The following is a 16,354-nucleotide window of genomic DNA, read 5'->3' as shown; positions in this document are numbered from 1 at the left end:
GGCGAGGGGCACGGTATGGCAGGCTCAACCGAAGACAACAAGGCCGCAACCGCAGCCCTCCACGAAGATCGACCACCCACAACCGCGCCTTACCGCATCAGCGGACTCCACCCAACTGAAGAACCTTCGCAGATTCCACAGACTAGGACCACGTGGGGACGGCAGGCCCCAAAGGACACAAAGAGTGTACCCCAAAACTGCAACTGGCTTACCTGGCTGGATTTCGAACTGTCAAGGAACCCTGGTTGGTGAGCATGATCCCTGACCTCTCCTAGTTCAATTTAGTTAGGTTTTGGGGGTGGGACAAGGGTAAGGGGATTAGTAGCGTGATTTTCCCTCGTTATGCCATGTGTTCCCCATTCTTAACTAAGTGTACTTTTGTAGGTCTGTATAATCTCAGTGTTATCCTAATGTTATAAGTTCATTTGTGACTTCAATAAACCCAGTTTTTTCTTGCATCAAAACCAGTTGTCTGCTGCACTTTGTCACAACCCCCAAATAAGTCCAAGGTCTAGAACCCAGGGAGTGGGAGCGATTCGGACCGTTCAGAAGTCAGAGGTGAAGCTGACACACACCACCACCCCCTACAGAAGCAGCAAGTCACTGAGGATAACAGGCAACCGGGAAGCAGGAAAAGGAAAGAGACAGAAACAGAGTCAGAGACTGAAAGGCGTACAGACAGAGGAACAGAATCAGGCAGAGATAGACAGAGGGGCAGACACAGACAAGGGGACACAGACAGAGAACCTCACTGCTGCAGCAGCTCATAGGGTGGACCAGTTGCTTTGCTTGTCAACTTGCCAAAGTAACTCCCTGGCAAATTGGTGAGTGGAGTTTTTCTCCACAAAGACAGACGGTGGTTGAACCTTTAAATCAGCACTGAGGAAAGGGCATGTTTCCTTTCAAACTTCAGGATATTGTGCACACAATTTATTAAAGCCAACTCGATAAAAACAGGTCAGAGAGAGTAATTGCTGGCACAATAAAAGGAATTGATTTTACAGTAAGTTTCAAAGTCAAGTCCCTTAAAACCGTGTCATAAAATGACTCCTCGGGCTGATTGAAATGCAGGGAGTTGGTCAGGGCAAAGTTAGCAGGGAGAAAGCAATTCCTTTATATGGCTCTGTCAGCTGATTATTTCAGTCATTTCATATTTTAATAAGTATTAAAATTCCCACGGTGGTATTTCCGCACCAAAGCAGACATCTTGTTTTAATCTGTTGCGTGAATTCTCTGCAGTGGTTTTTGCAGAGTGAGTATTGTCAGAAGCAGTTACCTGCACTGCATTGTGGATTTTCAAAAAATAAAAGCTCTCAGTAGCATTTTACGAGACTTTTACTCGCTTTACTTTTAATGTGCCATGAACATCTTTTATTTTTCTTCCAAATGACAGGCATTTTTTTTTTTAAATGTCCACATTTTAGGGAAACAAATCAACACACGAGACTTTTCAGGAGGCCGGAATGTCTGCCTGAGTTTCGGGAGAAGTGGTGTTTGGTCTGCAAAATGTTCTGGTCCTTTCTCTTTTGCTGAAAAAAGCCTTCAATCTGAAAAAACACATCGGGCCCCTGAACGCAGGAAACACAGGAGGGGAACATTTGATCTTTCTACAACAGAATAAAGAAAAAGTCAACAAAATCTTTGAAATGAATCAGTTTGATCAATTCTATATAAAAAAAACAAAAAAATTATACGCTTACATGAATAGTGACCGTGGAATTTCTGTATAAAAAAGAGATGCACTTACATAGTGCCATATCAAATTTCTCAGAAATGTCCCAAAAGCTCTTTACATACAGTGAATTATTCTGAAGTGCAGTGACTGTAATGTAGGCAAAGGCTGTGGACATTCTGCATCAGTATGTTCCTACAAACAGGCAGGAGGCCAATCTATTCTTAGGTGGTGGTGGTTGACAGAGAAACATTGGTTTGGCCACTGGGAGAACTCTGATTTTCTTTGAACAGCACCATGGGATCTTTAACATCAACTGAAACAGGCCTTCATTTAAAGACTTGCCTGAAGGATGGATTTCACATTCACCCAGTGTATTTCTTTAGTTCTATTTTGTTGTGTTCCTCGTTAGAAATGAAATCATTTTTAGATCTTTATATGTGTACATTTTCAAAGCTAAAAAATTAGTCTCTGGGCTCTGTTAGAATCATAGAATGATAAAGCACAGAAGGAGGCCATTTGGCCCATTGTGCCTGTGCCGGCTCTTTGAAAAAACTATCCAATTCCCCTGCTCTTTCCCCCTGACCCTGCAAATTTTTCCTTTTCAAGTATTTATCCAATTGCCTTTTGAAAGTTATTATTGAATCTGAGGTACTTTATCAAATGCCTTTTGAAAGTCCATATGCACGACATCAACCTTTTCCATTAATTCAGCAAAGAACTCAATCAAGCTAGTCAAACATGATTTGACTTCAACAAATCCATGCTGGCTTTCATTTATTAACCCATGACGGATATCCTGGTAATTGTTATGATGATGGTATTTCTTCAAGTTTAAAGGAGAACTGGGTCCTAGTTTTAAAATGGTGAATCTCAACAGGTTTACACACTAACATAAACCTTTGTTAGGTGTTCTCCACCATCACAAACACAAATTTATGACCCTCTCATTTTTTAGATGTAATCAAAAATTTTGGCTTCTCCTGCTGTACTTCCAGGGAAAATGGACTTTCCCAGTGAAAAAAAAGGACTTGTTAGGAACTGGCTGTACAGATTGATCTTCAGGCCAGGCTGTTGTTCTAAAAGTCTCCAGCCTCTAATGGCTGTGAGGGTCTTCCATGAAATGAGTATTGATGATCTCAAATACATTCCTGATCGGTGCATGTCCACAGCACGAAATTGTCTAAAATTCACCACAAACTAACACTAGATTAGGCAGCGTCATTTATATCTGTGCCATCGAACCCTGCTTATAAAGAAAGCTGGACTGGGGAATGGAAATGTCGCACTGGTACAAATCAGAGATGCACCTTCTTCTGAGGTTGGACTCAGCACATGTTGGGTAGTGTACAGGAAGCTTTAACCAGCATCACTTCTTTGCTAATGCTCACCTAGAACTGTTTGATGCTGTCACTGAATAAAAAGAGTAGAAAATGTTCCATTCTCCATGCCATCATTTTGAGAAGCACCAAGTTTCCCAGAAATAAATCTGAAAGTTCCACTTGATACAACATTATCCAGTTGGGATGCACAATAGCGGCCTTACTAAAGGCCAATACTATTGGGTATCCAGGAACTGGGAATAATCCTTTCTACTTTCCAGTTTGCAATGTTGTATCACTGGCAAAATGTAACTTTACTAAGCACCAAACTTAAACTGCGAATCTCCAGGTCTTAGCCAGCCACATGAAGGAAGACATAACACACAATCCATGGAAACACTCTATAGAGACAAAGAGGAGTAGCCCAAATTTTGGCTACAATCCGTATAAAGACTCCACAGAGAATTTGGACTCAAGCTTAACTGTACAGGCCCGTAGCTTGCCAATTACTCTGAGACTAAATATGCTGCTATTATTATACAGGCCCAACAAGCTGTGGAACAACTCTGTAATGTCAAAGGATCTGTGGTCCATTGTACAGGCCTATGCTCTGTAAAACAGCAGAGACTAAGAACCCAGTATATAGTACTGTCTTAGGAGTGCAGCCATTGCACAAAGGCTTTGCTCCTCATGATGCAGTGTCTGTGATGAAGCAGTGGTAACACAACATGGGGCTGCTTCTGACATGGACAACCTGAGCATTCGCTGTTTGAATCTGTGTGATTCAGGGACAAAAACTGACTGACACTTGATGAAATGAAGAAAGGCGCAAGTTCAGTTTATAGTATTTTGTGCAATTTGAAACCACTGTAGATTTTCGGTGTTATATCACTGACTCTCTAATCCAGAGTTAATATGCTGTGATGTAAGTCTAATATGATAATAGATTGCAGACCAGGCACATCAGGAGGCATTGGTTTCCATTTGAATTATAAAGCTCATTTCATTGCTCTTTATGAGCTGAACAATGATTTGGTGCTGGGATTTTAACTATAAGCATGTAGTAACATTATTCTAATGTATACTAACTTATATAAATCTTAGTAACACAGAGTGTCATGTACCACTGATATAAATACTTTGGACTAAGGTTTCCAAATTCCTTATTTAACCTTTCTGCCCTGACAGAAATGGAGAGCTGCAACGACTGTCCTCATTAACAGGACACCTGTTTCAACATGGTGTGAATAAAACTACCAACAATCCACTCTGATACCCTTTCTCACAGTTTGTTTCCAAATAGTTCATTAACAGAGATAAGTGCAGCCTGTTTGTTCCAGCTTTACAGATTGTAAATCTGCTTATTTTACTGCAGACCCTCCTTTCTTGGTGTGTCAGCTTTCACCAAAGTCCCTTTGCCATTCATGTCACTGGACATATAAATAGACATTTTAAGTAAAGGAATTGCCAGAATATGGCAGATGAGTGCAGACCAGTGTAACGTACTGCACACAGGAAGGAACTATGTCTACTCCATGTTAAACTTACTAAGTGGGAAGTGGAAAAGGACCTAGGAGTCTTAGTAGACTCAACAGTAACATGTCCAGTCAATGCAGAACAGCAATCAACAAAACCAATAGATTGTTGAACTATGTAGCCAGAACAGTAGGATACAAGTCAGAGGAAGTTGTGGTCAGTACTGTACAGTGCTCTGATCAGTGCTTTGAGTACTGTGTCCAGTTCTGGTCACCGAAACACAAAGGATGTATTCAAGCATTTAGGCAGAGCAGAGAAGAGCTACAAGGCTGATCCCTCTTATTAGGGATATGAGTTATGAGGAAAGACTGGAGAGATGTGAACTTTTCAATCTTGAAAGGAGGCGTCTGAGAGGTGATCTTATAGAGGTGTACAAGACAGTGAATTATATGGAAAAAAAGTGAAATGTGGAAAATGACTTCAAGGTAAACGGTGTGACAGGGACAAAGGGGAACGCAGGTTCAGGTTAGTAAACAGCAGTTTGAAGCCTGATATCACAAAGTTCTTCTTCACACAGAGAGTGATCAATACACAGAATGGACTTACAGATAGAATGGTGGAAGCAAAAACCCTGGAATCAGTCAATAAGGAATTGAATGCTGCAATGAGGACATCTCTGGATGGATGAACTAAGATGGATTGAATAGCCTCCCTCATCCATAGTTATCTTGTGAATGAAATACAGGATCTCCGTGTACAATTAGTGTTACCTCCCTGTTTGATTTGACTATGCTTTTCTCTTCCTCCTCCGCAGGATACATCAGATAAGGAACAACTAAAAAATGTTTTGGAAGTGTATGTTGTATTTATCAACTTAAATTATAAAGTGTTATATAATACCCAGCACATTAATGGGAATTAAACACAATCAAATCAACTGGTTGTACCAGGAAATGAGACTGGCTAGTAAATAAATAATTAAGCAGTTATTATTTAAATCAATTCAGATTGTTTAAAATCTGCATTGTGATTGAGTATCTGGAACGTAGTCCATTTGGACAGGCTTTGCTGCTCATTCCAATATAAGCAAACTAAACCACAACTATACGACTGCTAGATGGATTGGCGTCCTTTCCCCATAAATCTTACAATTTAAGATTTGGTGCCACCTTGTGGCCATAACTATATGTTACACAGAGCAACCAGCAACTGACACAAGGATTCTGCTATCTTTTAAGTGTCTTTTTGGAAAATGTATTTGCTGTTCACCACTGACCAAAGAGTTTAAATATACAAATTGTAAAACTCACATCCTGAAGTAAAACCTCATGAGAACCAATTCTTGCCTCTCGCGTATCCCCGATTTTAATCGCTCCATCATTGGTGGCCGTGCCCTCAGCTGCCAAAGCCCTAAGCTCTGGAATTTCCTCCCTAAACCTCTCCGCCTCTTTGTTCCTTTAAGACGCTCCTTAAACCAACCTCTTTGACCTGTCCTAATAGCTCCTTATGTGGCTTGATGTCAAATTTTGTTTGATAACGTTCCTGTGAAGTACCTTGGGATGTTTAACTATGTTAAAGGCGCTATATAAATGCAAGTTGTTGTTGTTGTTGATGATGTGAATAGTACAGAACTAAATGCTTTCCTATAAAGGGCACATTTTAAAAAAACCATGAGTGCTAGTACAATAGTGTGAGTAAGTGGCATTAACAGTGTCATAAAAGGCAACTGCACAGCATGGATTACAGGAATTAAACCCTGACTCAAAGTAGTAATTGCCTTGCCTGTGTCTTATCCTGAACATTTAAGTTCTTTCCCATTGATTCCCATTTTGCATTGTCCCATCCCTTACGCACATAGCCTTGTTGCTAATTTTATTGCTTCATGCACTCATATTGTCAATCCAGCAAACCTCAGTTATCATTTGAAATATATTATGGGTGTATAATCGGTCTATTTTTTAACATGGAATATGTTGCACAAGTGATTAAATGGGCTGAGGTAGACAGTCTATAGGACTCCTAAATCAAGAATATTTCTTGGCAAACCAATTCTGGTTTGCCCAGGTGGTCTCCCATACACGTACTAACCAGGCCTGGCTCTGTTTAGCTTCTGAGATCAGATGGGATTGGGTAATTATCAGGGATTGGATCCATCAAAAATATACAAGGCACTGAGTGCAACCCACATATTCCAGCAGATTACTGAGCCCTTGTACGCAGGATTGTGCAGAATTGGGGGGGGGGGGTCTTTGTTTTGGAACAAAAAGTATTAGCAACAGTCTTTTAAAAATGTTTTCACTCTTTTTTGCAATATTTAAGTGATTTTAGAAACAGCACAGAGTCGTGCAGCTTTAAGGTGAACTAACAAAATCAAACCTTTTTGTATTAGGCCGTTGCATTGACTGCAGTGTCATTTATATCTGTGCATCGAACCCTGCTTATAATCAAACATTTTGGATAAACTTACAGGACAGAAGACCACTGAACCTAAAGAGCGGGGGAGCTAAAGGCAATCAACCAGAACAATTTCAGAAAGTGGGCTGGTGTAAAATCACTGTAATCTCTTCCGTTTGTCAATTCAGTTGTGAGTAGATAAAAGAATCACGGATCGTGCAGCAGGTCAGCAAACATCCCTTGCTGGCTGGGATCTGAACTCAAATCCAAACCTAGGCTGGTGGGATGGAAATGTTCTCCCTCTGCTGGCTGGAAGAGTCCTACATAAAATGACCTTGAACAAGTTAAACCAGCAATTTCACTCTGAAAGCTTATGAAGGTGGTTGATGCAGTGAGGATGCTCTTCTGAGTTTAGTCTGTAGCCGACCGCACTAACAGTCGACAGTGAATCCCGAAAGTGAAAAAAGTTCCATTCTCCAGCACATCTCAAGATGGACAAAAATCCACCAAGCTTTTTGTTTTAAGCAATTCAGTATCGTACATGGAGGATACAAAGGTTATATTGGAACTTAGTTGTTTCTACAAAACTTGGCTTTGTCCAACCTGAGAGCAGGAGCTGATGATGTTCAGAGTTTATTGTGCTTTAATTCTCAACTTTACATCTTATCCCTGCCCTATTGTGCATTAATTCTCAGTCCAATCTTACTTTACATCGTATTCCCTGCCTTTCTTCTCATTCTGCAATGACTCATGAATCCTCTGCCCTCCTTTCCATTACACAGTGGCTTGTGGATGCAATTGTTTACACTATAACCCATATAAAAGATCAGTAAGTAACAGAACAGCTGGTTATTGATTTGCTAATGTCCAGATTAATCAAACTGCTGCAAATATGGGTCGCCATCAAGATCGTTATTCTCAAATGGACTGATAACAGGTCCATGCACCATTACTTGTAGTCATCTGTAGTGCATTCTTATCTAGAGCACAGCAAAGCTTTCAAAGTGAAGCTCAGTAGGATGGATTCCCTTGTTATATTACAATCCAAAAGGGGTGCATAGGGTCAATATTTTCCCTGGAGAATTAAAGTTAACTTGAAATGTGAACTAGAAGTACCATGAATTCAGGCCCAGGTCAAGTAAGAAGGGAGGGTGAAATCTAAATCAAAAATGGATGGCTGTTGGTGTGTTGATTTCTGAGTGCTTGCTGTCTGTGATTTCCAATATTCACAGGCAGTGGGCGAGGTTCCCTAGCACCAGAGTGTACTCAGCAAATGACCCTTCATATGTTAAGCACAAAAGCAAGTATTTCTTCGAGGACTTTGCTTTGATTGAACATTGAAACTGGATCATTACAAAAGGTTTGATTGCAACTCTAAGGCCATTCCACACACCCACACCTAATCCCAGCAACCAAAACTTATATGGTGACTTATGTACCATATTTTACACTACTTTATAAAGACACAGTAGTACTTCTTCACACCACCCTACTCTCTCCTTCAGCAAAGAGAGGCATCACTTTGTTTTGTGTGACTAAAGCTATCACAAAACTCCACCACTCGAAGCCTTTTAACTCTTCAACAGCTTGTTTCCTGGTTGTTTTTATGCACAACAGGTGTGACTATGCACAGCAAGTGTAAGTAATTAATTTAAAGACTTAGTTTGCACATGTTGAACAATCGGCTTATTTGACATCATTACAGCTTGGCCACTCTGGACTGGTAATGGTGTTTTACCTTGATTCTGAGGTGGAGCACTCCATTGTCAAACAGTGCTCCATCTAGTGGCCAGTCTTATAACTGGTAAACTTATGCATTGTCAAACCAGTCGGCATGTCAGGCCTGGAATTCAACTCGCGGCCCTCTCCTCTTCAATGAAAACTGTGAATAAATGCACAATCAAGTTCTACTTTATTACTGTTGGACACAAAATTTAAGACCATTGGGCAAACAGGGAAGTTCCATTAGACAAGTAGGATTTCCCCTTCTAGCATGGGTGACATACTCACTTGATGTTTAGGTGAATCTTAGGAACCAACCTATTAAAACTAAAGGAAAAAAACCTCAATATTTAATAATTGAATTATGAAACACATACATCTATATACATACATACATACATACATATATACACACATACATACACACACACACACACACACACATATATACATAGGAACAGGAGTAGGCCATTTAGCCCCTCGAGCCTGTTCCGTCATTCAGTCAGATCATGGTTGATCTGTGACCTAACTCCATATATCAACCTTAGTCCCATATTCCTTAATACCTTTGGTTAACAAAAATCTATCAAGCTCAGATTTAAAATTAACAATTGAGCGAGCATCAACTATCGTTTGTGGAAGGGAACTCCAAATTTCCAAGCCACACGTGTAGAAGCGTTTCCTAAATTCATTCCTGAAAGTCCAGGCTCTAATTTTTAGGCTATGTCCCCCAGCCCTGGACTCCCCAACAAGTGGAAATAGTTTCTCTCTATCTACTCTATCAGTTCCCCTTAATATCTTGAAAACTTTGATCAAATCACCCCTTAATCTTCTAAATACCATGGAATACAACCCTGGTTTGCTCCTCATAATCTCTCCTCATAATTTAACACTTGGGGTCCAGGTATCATTCCAGTAAATCTACGTTGCACTCTCTCCAAGGCCAATAAATCCTTCCTAAGGCGCAGTGCCCAGAACTGAACACAGTACTCCAGGTATGGTCTAACCAGGGCTTTGTATAGCTGTAGCATAACTTCTACCCCTTGTATTCTAGTCCTCTAGGTATAAATGCCAGCATTCCATTAGCCTTTTTGATTATTTTCTGTACCTGTCCATGACATTTTAATGATTTATGTATATGGACCTCTAGGTCTCTTTGGACTTCCATTGTTTCAAGCTTTTCACCATTTAGAAAGTACTCTGATCTATCCTGTTTAGGTCCAAAGTGGATGACCTCACACTTGCCAACATTGAAATCCATTTGCCACAGTTTTGCCCATTCATTTAATCTATTAATATCTCCCTGTAATTTTATGCTTCCATCTACACTTGTTACAATGCTGCCAATCTTTGTGTCATCAGCAAACTTGGATATGTGGCTTTCTATCCCGTCATCTAAGTCGTTAATAAATACAGTGAATAGTTGAGGCCGCAAAAACAGATCCCTGTGGGACACCACAAGTCACATCCTGCCAATTTGAGTACCTGCCCATTATCCCTACTCTCTGTCTCCTGCCGCTCAGCTAATTTCCTGACCAGGTCAATAATTTTTCCTCAATTCAATGAGCTTCAACTTTAGCTAAAAGTCTCTTTTGAGGGACTTTATTGAATGCCTTCTGGAAGTCCATATAAACAACATCAATAGACATTCCCCTGTCCACTATTTTAGTCACCTCTTCAAAATATTCAATCAGGTTCGTCAGGCATGAGCTACCATTTACAAATCCATGCTGGCTCTCTCTGATTAGCTGAAATTTTCCAAGGTGTTCAGTCACTCTATGCTTAATTATAGACTCAAATAATTTCCTGACAACAGATGTGAGGCCAACTGGTCTATAATTCCCTGGTTTCCCTCTCTCACCTTTCTTAAATGGCGGAATAACGTGCAATTTTCCAATCTAAAGGAACGGTTCCTGAATAGAGAGAATTTTGGAAGATTATAGTTAGGGCATCTGCAATGTTCTCACCTACTTCCTTTAAAACCCTGAGATGGAAACCATCTGGTCCTGGGGATTTGTCACTCTTTCATGCCATTATTTTCTTTATTACTGTTAATTTGCCTACGGTAATTATGGTGAGTCACTGTCTCTGATTCAAAATTAATTTCCTTGGGGTGTCCGGCTCTTCTTCTACTGTAAATAATGACGCAAAGTAATTATTTAACATATCCGCCATTTCCTTATTTTCATTTATAATATCACCGTTATCAGTTTTTAAGGGGCCCACATTACTCTTGACCATCCTCTTTTTCCTAATATAATTGTAAAAAAATTGTGTCTTGATTTTGACATCCCTTGTAAGTTTCTTTTCATATCCCCTTTTTGTAGCTCTTACTATCGATTTTGTAACCCTTTGCTGTTCTTTGTGTCTCTCCCATTCGCCAGGATCTGTACTATCTTTTGCATTTTTGTATGCTTTTTCTTTTAGTTCTATGTTGTCGTCCATAGCTTTTTTTTTTGGCAAGTAGAGCTCGCTCCTTAGGGGTATAAACTGGTTCTGTATCACCTTAAATTCTTTTTTGAACACCTCCCACTGATCTTCTGCCATTTTACCCATTAACAGATTTACCCAGTTTACTGTGGATGGTCTCTGTTTCTGTCTCAGCCCGTTGAAGTCGGCCTTACCTAAATTTAGGCTCTTAGAAGCTAATACGGGTATCTCCCTTTCAAACACAACCTTGAACTCAATCATATTATGATGTGGAGATGCCGGTGATGGACTGGGGTTGACAATTGTAAACAATTTTACAACACCAAGTTATAGTCCAACAATTTTATTTGAAAATCACAAGCTTTCGGAGGCTTCCTCCTTCCTCAGGTGAATGTGGAAATGAAATCCTCGAACCTTTCGCATTTATAAATCACAGAACAATACCTGGTGATTACAGATAGTCTTTCCAACTGCCCGTTGCCAAGGCAATCAAAGTGTTCAGACAGAGAGGTGTTACCTACAGGGCCACCGAATATACAAACAACCAAAAAAAACCAGAGAGAGGCAGAAACATAGAAACATCCGGAAGGAAGAGAAAGACAGCAAATGACCCGTTATATTAAAAACAGATAACTTTTGTTCGCTGGTGGGGTTACGTGTAGCGTGACATGAACCCAAGATCCCGGTTGAGGCCGTCCTCATGGGTGCGGAACTTGGCTATCAATTTCTGCTCGACGATTTTGCGTTGTCGTGTGTCTCGAAGGCTGCCTTGGAGTACGCTTACCCGAAGGTCGGTGGCTGAATGTCCTTGGCTGCTGAAGTGTTCCCCGACTGGGAGGGAACCCTCCTGTCTGGCGATTGTTGCGCGGTGTCCGTCCATCCGTTGTCGCAGCGTCTGCATGGTCTCGCCAATGTACCATGCTCTGGGGCATCCTTTCCTGCAACGTATGAGGTAGACAACGTTGGCCGAGTCACAGGAGTATGAACCATGCACCTGGTGGGTGCTGTCCTCTCGTGTGATGGTGGTATCTGTGTCGATGATCTGGCATGTCTTGCAGAGGTTACCGTGGCAGGGTTGTGTGGTGTCGTGGACGCTGTTCTCCTGAAAGCTGGGTAATTTGCTGCGAACGATGGTCTGTTTGAGGTTGGGTGGCTGTTTAAAGGCGAGTACTGGAGGTGTGGGGATGGCCATAGCGAGGTGTGCGTCGTCATTGATGACATGTTGAAGGCTGCGGAGAACATGGCGTAGTTTATCCGCTCCGGGGAAGTACTGGACGACGAAGGGTACTCTGTTGGTTGCGTCCCATGTTAGTCTTCTGAGGAGGTCTATGCGATTTTTCGCTGTGGCCCGTCGGAACTGTCGATCAACGAGTCAAGCGTCATATCCCGTTCTTACGAGGGCGTCTTTCAGCGTCTGTAGGTGTCCATCGGGTTCCTCCTCGTCTGAGCAGACCCTGTGTATTCGCAGGGCCTGTCCATAGGGGATGGCCTCTTTGACGTGGTTAGGGTGGAAGCTGGAAAAGTGGAGCATCGTGAGGTTGTCCGTGGGCTTGCGGTAGAGTGAGGTGCTGAGGTGCCCGACTTTGATGGAGATTCGTGTGTCCAAGAAAGAAACCGATTCTGAGGAGTAGTCCATGGTGAGCTTGATGGTGGGATGGAACTTGTTGATGTTATCGTGTAGTCTCTTCAGTGATTCCTCGCCGTGGGTCCATAGAAAGAAAATGTCGTCGATGTATCTGGTGTATAGTGTTGGTTGGAGGTCCTGTGCAGTGAAGAAGTCGTGCTCGAACTTGTGCATGAAAATGTTGGCGTATTGGGGTGCGAATTTGGTCCCCATGGCTGTTCCGTGTGTTTGGGTAAAGAACTGGTTATCGAAGGTGAAGACATTGTGATCCAGGATGAAGCGGATGAGTTGTAGGATGGCGTCTGGAGATTGGCTGTTGTCGGTGTTGAGTATTGATGCTGTCGCAGCGATGCCGTCATCGTGGGGGATACTGGTGTAGAGTGATGAGACGGCCATCATGGTGAGAAGTGTTCCTGGTTCAACTGGTCCGTGGGTACTGAGTTTTTGTAGGAAGTCTGTAGTGTGGCGACAGAAGCTGGGGGTTCCCTGTACGATGGGTTTCAGGATGCCCTCGATGTATTCAGAGAGGATCTCACACAGGGTTCCGTTGCCTGATACGATAGGACGTCCGGGTGTGTTGGCTTTGTGTATCTTTGGGAGGCAGTAGAAGTCTCCCACGCGGGGAGTATGTGGGATGAGAGCGTGTAGGATGCTTTGAAGGTCTGGATCGAAGGTCTTGATCAGTTTGTTGAGCTGGTGGGTGTGTTCTTTGGTCGGATCTGCGGGTAACCGTCTGTAGTATTCCTGGTTGTCCAGTTGTCGGTATGCTTCTTTGCAATAGTCCGTTCTGTTCTGTATGACGATGGCTCCTCCTTTGTCCGCTGGTTTGATGACGATGTTGCGGTTGGTCTTGAGAGCGTTGATGGCGTTGCGTTGTGCTCGGGTGACATTCTGGACTGTCTTCGGAGTGCGGCTGATGAATCTGGCATTGACGCATTTCCTGACAGCTTGAGCATACATGTCAAGCTGAGAGCAGCGACCCTCCGGAGGAGTCCAGTTTGACTCTTTCCTCTTCGGTTGCTGTACCGCGGATCCCTCTGTCTGCTGTTCCGGATCGTTGATTGTCTCATTGGGTTCGCTGCTGAAATCTTGGGGTTTGTGGAAGAATTCCCGGAGCCTCATTCTCCTGATGAATTCCTCTGTATCTGCTGCGAGACTAATGGGGTCCATTTTGGTAGTGGGGCAGAAATTGAGCCCTCAGCTGAGAACTTCGATTTCGTCTGGTTGAAGGGTGTGGTCGGACAAATTGATGATAGACTTCCCTGTGGTTGCAACCGTGGTACCAGGGGAACCTTGGTCGATGCTGGTGGTGATGCCGAGTTTCTCAAGCTTCCTGCTCTTGGTTTTCATGTCGGCAGCGTTGTTCCGTTGCCTTGTCTGTTTGGCGGTATCTCGTAGCTGGTCTGCTGTGTCCTGAGTACAGGTTGAGAGTATGGACTCTATCTTAGTTTCGAGGTTGCGGCGTCTGCTGTAGAGTTGGTGTACGAGATGGTTGCGGAATGTGTGGAGAGGTACGACGGCAGAGTCTCTCAGCGTAATCCAAGTTGTATGTGGACTTGAGTGGGTTCGTGATCTGTCGTCCTTTCGGGATCTTGTCTGCTTTCTTGCAGCTCTGTTTTTAATATAACGGGTCATTTGCTGTCTTTCTCTTCCTTCCGGATGTTTCTATGTTTCTGCCTCTCTCTCTCTCTGTTTTTTTTTTTGGTTGTTTGTATATTCGGTGGCCCTGTAGGTAACACCTCTCTGTCTGAACACTTTGATTGCCTTGGCAACGGGCAGTTGGAAAGACTATCTGTAATCACCAGGTATTGTTCTGTGATTTATAAATGCGAAAGGTTCGAGGATTTCATTTCCACATTCACCTGAGGAAGGAGGAAGCCTCCGAAAGCTTGTGATTTTCAAATAAAATTGTTGGACTATAACTTGGTGTTGTAAAATTGTTTACAATTGTCAATCATATTATGATCGCTATTAGATGAATATTCACGCACCATTGGGCTGTTAACTAAATTTGGCTCATTACTCATTAAATCTCATATAGACTGCCCCCTTGTTGGTTCTAGGACATAGTGTTGCAGAAAGCTGTCCTGAACATACTCAAGAAATTCGCTACCTTTCTGTCATGAGCTCGTCTGCTTATCCTAATCAATATGAAAGTTAAAATCTCCCATTAAAACCACACTGTCTTTGCTACACACATACATACACACACACATACATATATTTATACACACCTATATAAACACACATGTATAAACACATATATATATATACACACATGCATGTATACCTACATGCACACACATGTACACATATATAACACACATATATACCTACATGCACACACATGTACACACATATATATAACACACACCTATATACAACTACATATATATATATATATATATATCACACACGCCAAGATTACTGGAGAAAGTGAGAACATACCCTTTGGTTATGAAACTGAATAGACAGGGATCGGCTGACCTTCCACTAATCACCACTCCCTTTGTTCCCCCTTCCCGTAAGGATTAGCATCTAATTGAAAATATAAAGGAAAAATAAAAATAAAACAGCAACATCCATCTTTTCGTTCCAACACCAGATCTCAGCTGTCGTTTATCACCTATCTTGTCTGCTGGGTAAGTGCAATGTTCTGTACAGGGGGAGATTTCCACTTTGGTCTCTGCGTGTGAAATCAGAAACATGCTTACAAACAACCATTTGTATGATTTCACTGCACAAAGCGCAAAGTGGAAATCTCCCCTGATGTATTTTGTAAAGGACCAGCCCAGCACGATTGGTCAAAATGCCAATATATTTAAATATTTGAAATCGCAGCAGAGGCTGAGTCACTTCAGCTCCTGCGTTCTGTTTGGCTCACATCGCCTCACTGTATTGCCCAGCTTTCCGCCACCAGAAGGCGCTCGAGTGTTTCCACAGCTCATTGAAAACATCTAATGGAGGAGATCAGGCACTGCAGCAGCACAGCACTGAAAGACAAGTCCTGGACCAGAACAGCCACAATAATTATTCCTCCTCAGCTCCCAATGTGTCATCCTACATACTCTCCATCCTCCCCACATCTTCACTGTATTGAAATCAATCCCATCTTAGTCTCTCATTTTACCCCATTCTTTCCCATATTGCCCAAACTGTGGAACTCCTCATCGCCATCAGTCCTGCAATTTACAGGTTTTTTAAAAACCAACCATTACTTCTTCCCTTCTATTCTGCTCAACCTTGGTCCTTGGTTTCTCAATTTAAAATAAAATCCCTTCTCTACAAACCATATTTAAAATCTCTAGTCCAGCATCACTCTGGTTCCCTTTTCCACACAGATTCTTGACAGAGGTAGTTTGTAAAATACCCGCTCTCGGTGCAGTGAGCATATGTCCTTTTCAGATTGTGCTCCCTTCAGACTATCTGACATTAATGGGGCAATTTTAACCTTCAAGAACAGGTGGGTTGGGGGGCGGGTGGGAAGTTAAAATAATTGAATTTTGCAGAGCGACCACAACCCTGCTCCAACGCGCCCACTTCCGGATTTAACGGAGGTGCGTGTGAGTAACCTACTCGCCAGAGGCAGGTCGATAATTAATACAGGCAGGAGGGTACTTATCAGAGAAATTTACCTCATTATCAGATGTTAATGAGGCGATTTTAAATTGAATTTAACAGGCATTAGAATTTAATGCCTCCAGCAGGGGTATC

The 16,354-nt window shown here is 42.2% G+C and overlaps 1 long non-coding RNA gene across 5 annotated transcripts in view; it reads right to left on the bottom strand.

Annotated features, from left to right (window-relative positions):
- Window positions 1–1,343: 1,343 nt before the first annotated feature.
- Window positions 1,344–16,354, bottom strand: part of LOC137342821 (uncharacterized) — a 64,063-nt gene continuing 49,052 nt past the window's right edge. For 3 of the 5 annotated variants that reach the window (XR_010967350.1, XR_010967351.1, XR_010967349.1), the window contains 4 exons: window positions 15,089–15,178; window positions 8,875–8,913; window positions 8,603–8,746; window positions 1,344–1,607 (listed from right to left, as the gene is read on the bottom strand). This is a non-coding gene — a long non-coding RNA (uncharacterized lncRNA). Of the gene's footprint in view, window positions 1,608–8,602; window positions 8,747–8,874; window positions 8,914–15,088; window positions 15,365–16,354 lie in introns of those variants that run through there. The other 2 variants (XR_010967347.1, XR_010967348.1) reach the window with 2 other exon arrangements.

Source organism: Heptranchias perlo, chromosome 26, assembly GCF_035084215.1.
Source record: "Heptranchias perlo isolate sHepPer1 chromosome 26, sHepPer1.hap1, whole genome shotgun sequence".
Taxonomy (NCBI): domain Eukaryota; kingdom Metazoa; phylum Chordata; class Chondrichthyes; order Hexanchiformes; family Hexanchidae; genus Heptranchias; species Heptranchias perlo.
Note: the sequence above shows the minus strand (reverse complement) of the source record. Positions and strands in the feature narration are given on the sequence as shown.